This window comes from Manis javanica, chromosome 7, assembly GCF_040802235.1.
Source record: "Manis javanica isolate MJ-LG chromosome 7, MJ_LKY, whole genome shotgun sequence".
NCBI classification, from domain to species: Eukaryota; Metazoa; Chordata; class Mammalia; order Pholidota; family Manidae; genus Manis; species Manis javanica.
In genome coordinates this window covers 87499582-87509387 of record NC_133162.1, presented here as the reverse complement: position 1 = coordinate 87509387, position 9806 = coordinate 87499582, and the positions used below count along the sequence as shown (strand labels likewise).

At 48.1% G+C, this 9806-nt stretch overlaps 1 long non-coding RNA gene across 1 annotated transcript; it reads left to right on the top strand.

Moving 5' to 3' along the window:
* Positions 1-1949: 1949 nt before the first annotated feature.
* Positions 1950-6845, top strand: LOC140850601 (uncharacterized). The gene is made up of 3 exons (XR_012133542.1): positions 1950-2160; positions 4565-4670; positions 6270-6845. It is a non-coding gene; the product is annotated as an uncharacterized lncRNA (long non-coding RNA).
* The last annotated feature ends 2961 nt before the right edge of the window (positions 6846-9806 follow it).

The following is a 9806-nucleotide window of genomic DNA, read 5'->3' as shown; positions in this document are numbered from 1 at the left end:
CTCTATAATACCTTTAGAACTTTCTTCCTAACCATAGTCACATGTGTTTTATACATCAGATGTCTTCCTGAAAGGTCAGGTGTGAATCCATATGCTAAGCAGAATTATGTTTCAATGTCCTAGGGATACTCCCAGCTTAGAGTACCCACATACCAGGGAAGAAGCCGTGGAGAAAGTCAATACCAGGACTGATTTGTCCCTGCTTGGTTTGGATACCCCTTCTGCCCTTGGGCTCTGCTGAGCCTTTGAGGACACAGCTAGCCTTAGCAGCAGCTCACTTTCATGGCTGGACAGTGGGGAGGAAAGGGCTGGTCCTAGAGAAGGGTCAAGGACTGGCTGTTTTGTTCTCCAGCAGCAAAACAGAAAAGGCCAGGGGAAACCATCCAGGCGACAAGCTTTGCAGAGGACAAGTGGAAGCTGAGGCTAAAAACAAAGTGGAAGAGCCCATCTCCTTGGAGCTGTTTATATTACGTAATTCAAATAAACACAGCAGTGAAAGATCGGCTTCCTTGGTGAGGGCCAGGACCACAGGGCTGAGAGGCAGACAAAGGGCGTCTCCTCAGCCTATGTCAGAAATGGCTTTTTTAAAATAACAACCATAATAATACATAGGGACACACCAGTGCAATTCAGCAGGATGTCCTGAATAAATCAAAGAGGAGTCATTAGAATTAGGACCTGCATGGTGCCTTTCTTTTTCTCTAGCTAAGGAAATAAACCCTGACTAGAGCAAGAAGAGGCAAAGCTGATGCTGGAATGGCTATTTTACTAGCAAAGGAGGAAAGTGAGGCATTCCCAGTGGGTCTCAGAATCTTAAGCCACAAGAAACCAAGCAGCACAATGCTGCTTGGTCAGGCATGGGAGAAGCAGCTGATTTCTCAAGCTTCAGCCCCTTTCCAGCCCTGAGCAACACAAGGACACCCCAGGTTTCTGGGAAGCATTGAGCAGCTTACATGGTGTCTGTGTGAAGAAAAAAAAAAAGTTACTAACTGGGTAAATGAGTACAGGCCCAAAGTCGGCATGAAATCAGAGTCTTAAAATTGAGAGTAGGTGAGAAACTACTGAAACCTTGTTCATCAGTAGCTGGCAGTCTCCTGGGACAGCAACCCCTATCATATGCCAGGGGACAAGAATAGAAGTAAAAATTGAGAACACAGCGCTTAGCGTGGGCTGATGGTATTGGTTGCCAACAGTTGCCCCGTTAGTAGACTATGGGAACATGCTAGGGAACATTTTCTCTACGAGGCTTGTGTTTAAAAATATACTTTGCTTCAAAGCTGGCCTGGGCAGTGACTGGGGAGTAAGGGCCTTCTCTTTCTGTGCTGAGAGGGTGCCTGTCACTCTGGGATTTGCTGTGGACCACTTACCCTCTGTGCCTGCCCCTCACATGCCACCTGACAGTTGCCTGAGATCTCAACCGGCTCTTAGCAAGTCAATGTTTTAGACAATTTCTGGATGAAAGCCATACTCCAGAACCATCCTCCCCGGTGTGCTTTCTGGATTGGGAATGAGGGCTCCAAGAGGATGTGGCTCTCCGTTTCCCTTTTCTCAAAAGGAGAGCAACAGTTCCTACCCACCTCCTAAGATGTTTAGTAAGTAACAGCTTCAGAAAATGACTTAAAAGCTCTTGGCAAATACAAAGTTCAGGATCAAGTGCTGAATGATCACCTCCCTCACCAACCCTACCTAATAATGCATTACCTATGTGCCTGCTTTAAAACCCTTTGCTGACAGACTGCCCTGTGGGCCATGGGGCTAGTCTATAGAGAAGGCTTGGTCTTCTAGAGAAGTTTGCCTTTGCAGGAACCATGGAAATCCTTGCATGTCCAAACGCATGTTCTGGGTGGAAAACAACAGGTGCTGAGCTGTAAAGGTTGAGAGGCTGCCAGGATCCAACTTTGGGCACTCTGGGTTTGGTTCCCCTTTCCTGGGGGGAAATGGAAGTGAACACATCAACAAGGTGGGTTCCAGTTCAAGTCTGCCTCTATGAAACCCTGGGGACCTACTTCTTGAAAAACAACTGGGACACTGTGACAGCTGTTGAAGGATGCCAAAGAAAAGGGTCCTGGGAGATTACTCCCCAGGGAATGCTCGGCTTGCAGGAGGCAGTTATGAGTTACACAGGAGACAGACAGCAAGGACAGGGACCGCCAGGCCCAGGTGAGCTCTCCAACAGCACATGATCAGGAGCACCACAGAGATGTAAAACCTAGTAGTACCAATGTTGATGACAATGATAACAATAATTATTATTGGGGGGGCCTAGTAAACACCAGATTGCCCTGAAGCTGTGGCCTCATAAAAACCCTTACTGTGAGCCATTTGCCACACTGGAATCCTCACAGCTCCTTCCTCTGCTTAGTTTGGGGTCTTTATAAACAAAACACAAATCAGGTTTTATGGGTCCTGGACATTTGTGGCTAATTTAAAACCCAGTTCACTGTGTGAGTTATTCCTCTTGGCTACATCACTGAGTTGCCTTGACTGGAAATCTCACTGGGGCACAGAGATGAGAAAGATGAGAACAAAGTGAGCCCCTGGAGAAGCTACTCGCTGCAGGTGTAAATGGACCACAGGACACCCCATGCGCTGGGAGCTGCTGCCTCTGAAGCAGGCTGGGTAAATTCCTCTAATAGAAGCCCCTGGACATAGATCTCACACAACAGAATTTGACTCCTGGCTCCACCACTTCCTGGCAGTGTGAACTGGGGCATGTTCATTAACCTTTCTGGAATTCGCTGGTCCCTCCTATAAACTGGAACTGATGGTAACTACCTGTCAGGGCAGTTAGGGGTGGTTAAAGGAAACGCATAGCCCCTAATAGCACGGGAGATGTTAGTAGAAATAGCAACACCTGAATCTGTATTTACAAGCATCACCTCTTACTTAACCCTCACAGTCACCTGGCAGGTGGGGTGTCTGGAGGCCTGCTATTACCCTTGGGAGCCCCAGGAGTCAGCCTGCCCACCTGCCCCTTAGAGCTGGCTGCAGAGCTGGGACAGGACCTGTGTGTCCCCTGTAATCCAGAGCACTAGCTGTCTGGCTGCTGGGGCCTCTTGGATAGTTTACCAGATGACAAACTGGCCTCCATTTTCTCCTGGGCTTCCCTTGCTCCCCAGCCACAAGGCAGGTACTCCCTCTTTCATGCCCCCAGGGTACTTCCTGTGGAATTGAAGGCCCAGAAAGAGTACAGATAGGGACTAACGCGGGAACCAGGGAAAAGGAGGCTCGTAATATGCTTTCTAGATGAATCTCCAGGCTGCAGAAACTCCGGGTGAGTCCCAGGCCTGCAGCAAGCCTGTCTATGGTGGGGCTTTCTCAACATGCTGTTTGGAAAGTCAAGATTTACAGTGTAAACTTTGTCCCCCTTTCCTTTCCTTCAGGGATTCACAGATGCAGCTCTGTGCAGCCCTGCCTCCCCACATCCCTTTGGTGTGAAAATCTGCGGTCACATGACGTTTCCATCAGAACAAGTCCCAGACACTGCTGCCCTCTCTGAAAGGACAATGCTGGGGCTGCATTGGCTCCTGAGTTTGCCCTGGTGTAGGTTTCTCAGTGGCACTATTTTTGGCAGATTTTTTTATCCTTGCTATTTATCACAAGCCTGTCAGGCAAATGACAGCGGAATTGCAAGCTTGAATGGGCTTGTCTGACAGGCCAACTTTTATCCTGGGTGCTACTGCATGACTTTTAAAAAAGGAACTCTGAGCAGAGGGTAGTAATTTCACACTGCTTCCTCACTGTAATTTGCTTTTGGGTTTAAAATGTCGTGTTTCAATCACCCTTGCTGCATGGTGTAAGGGAGAAGGTGGGCCCTGTGTGTGGTCCATGTATGTGTAATAGACACACACAAAGGCGTTGCTTTGCTCTGAAGTGTTGGCTCTAAGAACCACTGACCAGCACGCCAAGGAACATCTCCACCAGGTGCCAATGAGTGCATTCAAAGGGATTCATAATAAATTACCAGCTCAAGCAGAAATAGAGAACCGCTTGTAACAAAAAGTGTCAGATCAGACATCTCCATCATTCAAGCATTTATTAGAAAAATTTTACCCCCTAGGCTGCATTAAGCAGGGGAGCTGGGAAGGTCATAGATAAATCCCCAAAGTAGGAGGGTCTGAAACCCAAAGGCATGGAGGCTCAGATGAGGTCCACCTGAGGATATGCCGTTTAGCCTGGAGAAGGGGAAGCTAATAGGTTCAGGTTGAAAGGGAAAAGATAGCCTCTATGCTGATGAGAGCTAGTGAAGCTATGCTTGGGGAATCCTCTAAGGAAACAGACAGAGGCTCATGGAAAGGTCAGTGGACATGGTTGTACCCAGTTTAGCTGACTGTCCCAGGTTTGTAAATCTGCCTGTGGAAGCACTCCAGCCCCACAGTTCCACCACCTCGGACCACACTTCCTCTGGAGGCCACCTGCTTGACATTTCATTCTTCTTCCTGGGGATGGCTCCTAAAGTTGCATGTTCTTAATCTTGCTCCTCACCTAGATTATACATTTCTTGAGGTCAGGAATTAATATCTAGTCCTCCCTGCATGCTCTGAGGCTCCCTTCTGTGTTTCAGCACAAAACAAGACTCACTGACTGACTCTCCAGAGTGTAGCAGTGACCTTCACTCATGGCGCACCAAGTTTCAGAAGCATCCAGGAGATTGCACAAGAGGCAGGCAGGTATTCCTAGGAGGCCAAATTGAAAATCTCTCTGCCTGCTTTTTGCACCTTCCTGGCCATGGTCCCAGGGGCTGTATCCTCCTCCCTGTGAGCGACCCCAGCGCTCTCAGGCCTCTGGTTCTTTGCAGTGCACTGTTTCCTCTGCCTGGCTGCCCTTCCCTCAGTCTTCCATCTGTGGTCTTGTCTTTTCATCTCCAGATCAACCATCTCCTCCCCACAGAGTTGCCAACATCCCTTGGGCAGAGCTAGAGCTGGTGATGCCTCACTCACTGTAGGTCCAGGGTACTTTGTGAAAGCCTGACAGGGAGGCTGGTCCAGCTGCCCTCCTGACGGGGATCGGTACTCTTCTAGTCAGACTGTGAGTGTCTGGAGGGTGGTCCCACTTTCCTCTTCACCTCTCAGCTCTTGGTGCTCAGCATAGCACATGGCACCTGGTATAGTTTATGGATGAATGTGTTTCCCACATTGGCAGACTGTGGGGAAGGCATCACCAAGGCCCAGGGTATAATGTGGGGCAGAGCAAACAGGGACTCCACTTTGAGACGAGAGGAATGCCCCTGAGGGAAGCAAGGCCCTGGGACCCCTCCTGATAAGCTGGGGCACTTGGGACCAATCCTAGATATGACATAACGCTTGCCTTCTGGAGCCCCAGCCTCATTTTGAGACCTGTGAGGGTTCCTCTGTTTTTCATTACAAATATTTATGCCACTTCCTCTTATGACCTTCAGTCACACTGGACAAGGTAATTACTAGTAGTTTCTGGAGACAGACCATGGGGTATGGGTGTGCACAGCAGTGTGTGGGGGCAACGGGAGGAGAGAGTGGCACTAGCCATGGATGAGGGGGAAGTTTTGGGGGGTGGTCGGTAGTGAAGAAGGACCCCAGCTGGCTTATGATGCCCTCCCACTGCTGTGGGATGCAACAGGGTGCCTCCACTTCCCTGCCTATCAGGCAAGTATAATAGTAATGACTCTTTCATCAAGTTGTTCAGAAAATAAAGCAAATTAATGCATCTGAGCATCTAGCATGGTGCCTGGAACATGGTAATTGCTCACTAAAAGCCAACTCCTGTCATCTGCAATCAGAAGATGGAGTCAAGTCAGGCTTTTTTCATTTGCAAGGTTTCTGGCCTGGATGGGTCAAGTCAACTCACCTCTCTACTCATATGCTCTAGTTTCTGAAATGAGGACAGAAATTCTGACCTCATTGGCTGTTGTGAGAATCAGGGAGATAACGGGAGTGAATGTATTTTGTGAGCTGTGAGGTGCTCTCCCGAGGGAGTTGTGAAGTTGCCCAAGGGAAGGTATTGGGAGATGATGGAGCCTCAGAGGTCCTACCACATGAGAGCTGCCCCTTTGAGGAGTTGATGACTGAGCATTACCATACTTTTAATTTCTGTAAAGTGATGGTTGACCAGCCACCTAAGGTCCAATGAGCTACCTTTAAGCAATTTGGGACTCTCCCATCATGAAGGTCAATTCTGTGTGTCAGCTGGGTTACAGTGCCCAGGTAGGTGGTCACGTATTATTCTGGATGTTTCTGTAAGGATATATTTACATGAAATGAACATTTAATTCATTGGCCTTTGCATTAAGGCAGATGAACCTCATCCAATCAGTTGAAGACCTGAATAGAACAAGAGACTGATCTCCCCTGAGCAAGAGGAATTCTGCCAGCAGACCACCTTCAGAGATGAGTTACAGCATCAGCCCTTTCCTGGGTCTCCAGCTTGCAGGCCTACCCTTCAAATTTTGGACTTGCCAGCTCTGTAATTGCAGGAGCCAATTCCTTAAAAATAAATCTCTCTCTCTCCAAACACACACACATACACATAATTCTGTTCATTCTGTTTTTCTGGAGAACCCTGACTAATATGCCCATAAACATTTGGAGTCCTCAGACAGCTTTAAATTATAATGTCTAAAAGCCAGAGTGAACACGACTTTCACAGTTAAAAAGTGCCACTTTCAAACATAGCTAGCCAATCCTAAGCCTGACTGCCCTGCCTTGCCCATTTCTTCCCATGCAAACCACAGTAATGTTCTTGCCCACAGCCCTTCCCCCTGCCCTTTCTCCCTCTGTCGCCTGACTGACCCTGGTGCTTCCTGGTGTGGCCCTTCATGCATGCTATGTTCTTCCAAGGGTACTGTGAGTATAATAAAAATCTTTAAACTTTCCCAGTCTCTCCTGATCTGTTTCTGGTCTTATCATACTCACCAAGGTAATATGACAAAACAGACTTTGACTGTAGCCCAGCACTAGGAAACCCTGGGCCAGCCTCCAGAGCTCGGTGAGTGGCTTATTTGTCCCCATCACATGGCACTGTGCTAGATGCCACAGTACTATTCTTTGTGGGGTCTGGGGCTCATAGAAAGGGTAGTCAGCATCTCAAGCAGCCTGGGACAAAAGACTTGTTCCTTGCATAGAACAGAAATCATCACCATCATTGTAAACATGATTTGGCCCTACAGAGAGCCACGATGAGCAGTGTTCTCAGTGAGACCAAATGTTCATACAGAAAAAGGGCATTATTGGCTCTTTCAGGGCCCACAGAAGTCTAAGTCCCCCATGTAGGGAGGGTTCCAGAAGCATCTGTGTCTGAGACAGAGTTCATCTACCTCACCTGGTAAGGGGATAGCTACCTCCCAGAAAAGAGTTAATTCACCCTGGGTGATGCCTAATGTCACAGAATCATATAATAATAGAACCTTAGAATTTCAGAGCCTGGAAGGGAGCTAACAGGTCACCTGAGTCCCATGCTCCACATTTTAAGAATGAAAAAACAAATCCCAGTTAAAACAAAGACATTCACTCATTTACCATTCCTATCATGGAGCCCCAAATGAATGCTAATTTGGTACAGAATGGAAGCATAGCATCCATTTTGTGGGATTTCTTACTGATTGAGTAATCTATGTGTGGGTCCATTCATTCACCCATCTGTCTGTCTGTCTGTTCTTCCCTCCATCCATCTATTCCTCACCAAACAAGATCCTGAAGCATCTACACAGAGCGCCCAGGTTTGGCTTGTGCTCACTCCCTCCTTACGTCCTGTGTCCTTGCCCGCCCATGAGCTCAGGACATGTGTGGGTGAGGAGGAGAGGCTAGTCACAGCAGTGTCACTGTGGTGCTTTGGAAACTCTCCAGGTGCCTCACATGCCCATGGTTAGTGTCACCCAATCAGGATTGCTCGACAGAGCTAAAGTTAGGAAGGACATTAAGGTGTCCAAGATGGTAGAGAGCTAAAATCAGAACCATCTCTGTCTTTGTAATAACTCCCAATGCCAGAACAGGGGCCACTGGATGGAGCTGAGGACAAAGACATGTAAATAAACCACCCTTGGGAGCTGCTGCATCCCCATGTCCATGGCCAGAACGGCAGTGCACCTGGCTCCGGCTGGGGCTCACTACGCTAGCTGTTACAACTGACTGTGAAGGGGGCGGGGGAAGCCATGATTGAAAACGACATTGGCTTTTACAGGAGCTAAAATAAGGGCAATTAAATCTCCACAGGAGGGCAAGAATTAATTTAATTCTACATACACAACCCTGCCCACCCCTCCAACAGCTTTTATAGTGGGCCAAGAGCATAGTGGGAAAGTCGGAGGGAAAGCAGAAAGATTTGTTCCCAGCACCAGGTCTTAACCACCACACAAATCAGGGGTTTGAACTTGATGGCCCTCAAGGCTGATCCAGTGTGGCAAATCCAGGGCTTCTTACAGCTTCTCTCTATACTTGGTTTATTTCGTACAATCTGTATAGGGGCTGTTTTCACACGTAATGGCAATCCTGAATCACTATCTATTTCCCATATTTGCCTACAAAACAGCAACCCAGAGCTAGTGCTCTACCATAAATACGGGGCCCCATAAAGCCACTACTGTATAGATTTGCCTTTGTGTGTGTGTGTGTGTGTGTGTCTGATTTGCTAGCACATTGGCAACCTTCCAGGCTCCAGGAGAGGGAAAAACCATCCCGAGCACCCCGACAGCCTCATTTTGATCTGTGATACTGAGGAACTCATTTCCACTTCACAGGCTCTGCTGAGCAGTGCTGCAGAAAGACAAGCCTCAGATGTGGAGGGGGTGGGAGGAGGTGCGGGGAGGAGGTGGCTGAGAGGAAGGATGGTGGAGGAGAGGGAGGCAGGGAAGATGAAAGCAGAAAAGGGCTGCATTTATTAAGCTGTTTTTCTTTTGGTGAAAAGAAGCATTTATCAGTGATTTCATATATCATGTGAGAGGTGGCTTCCTGCCAATTTCCAAGAATCCAAACAACCCACTGACATCATATGCTAAATATAGCTCAGCCTTTGCTTTAGGTGAATAATTAATGCTGTTGGAAGGGAATAGGTTCTCCTCAGTTACATGTTTATTATGATCGGGCTGTCAGGCTTGTGTAATCAAAAGAATAATGTCCAGTTCCAAGGAGGAATGGTGGGCAAAGAACTCTTGAAATCATTTCGGGAGATGACGTATGTAGCCCCCATTCCTGTTGCCTTCCCAGACGGCCAGCTGAGCTTGGCCCTGAGCAGGGACACGGGGGATTCAGTTGTCGTGGGTCTTCAAAGTCCTGATAAGTATGTGTGTGCGTGGGTTGAATGTCCTTGTTTGCCCTGCCCTTCAAACCAGGAAGGAAAGGTGGTTCTCTCTGATGGAAACATACGGAATGAAAACATTCAAATGCCCGGATATGTCCATGTGCTTGTCATGAGGCTGGGGCAGAGGGAGTGGAGGCTGGACAGAGTGGGGTGGGGTTTGTGGTAAAGATGGCAAGGATGTCCATTTATTCTGCAGGCCTTCAGGTAAAGGGGCTTGCTGAATGGTAATTGGAGATCCTAGCCACTAGCTTGCAGGCCTTGTCTCCTCATTCCATCCACTAAGTTTTTGCGCTGAGCATGTTGAGTCCAAGCCACCTGAAGAATTGACATTGATAACAAGACCTGGAGATCTCTGCCTCTTCTCCCAGATTCATTCTTTTCCCTGCTCACCCCCAGGCTCACATGGAGGATGCGGAGCCATCCCATAGGGCTCGCAGATACTTAGAGGAAGGGCAGCTGTAGGGAGAAGAAAGGACAAGAAAATTAGCACAGGGAGATAAGGAGACTGTGAATCAAAATAGCTACCATGAGGTGTTGGA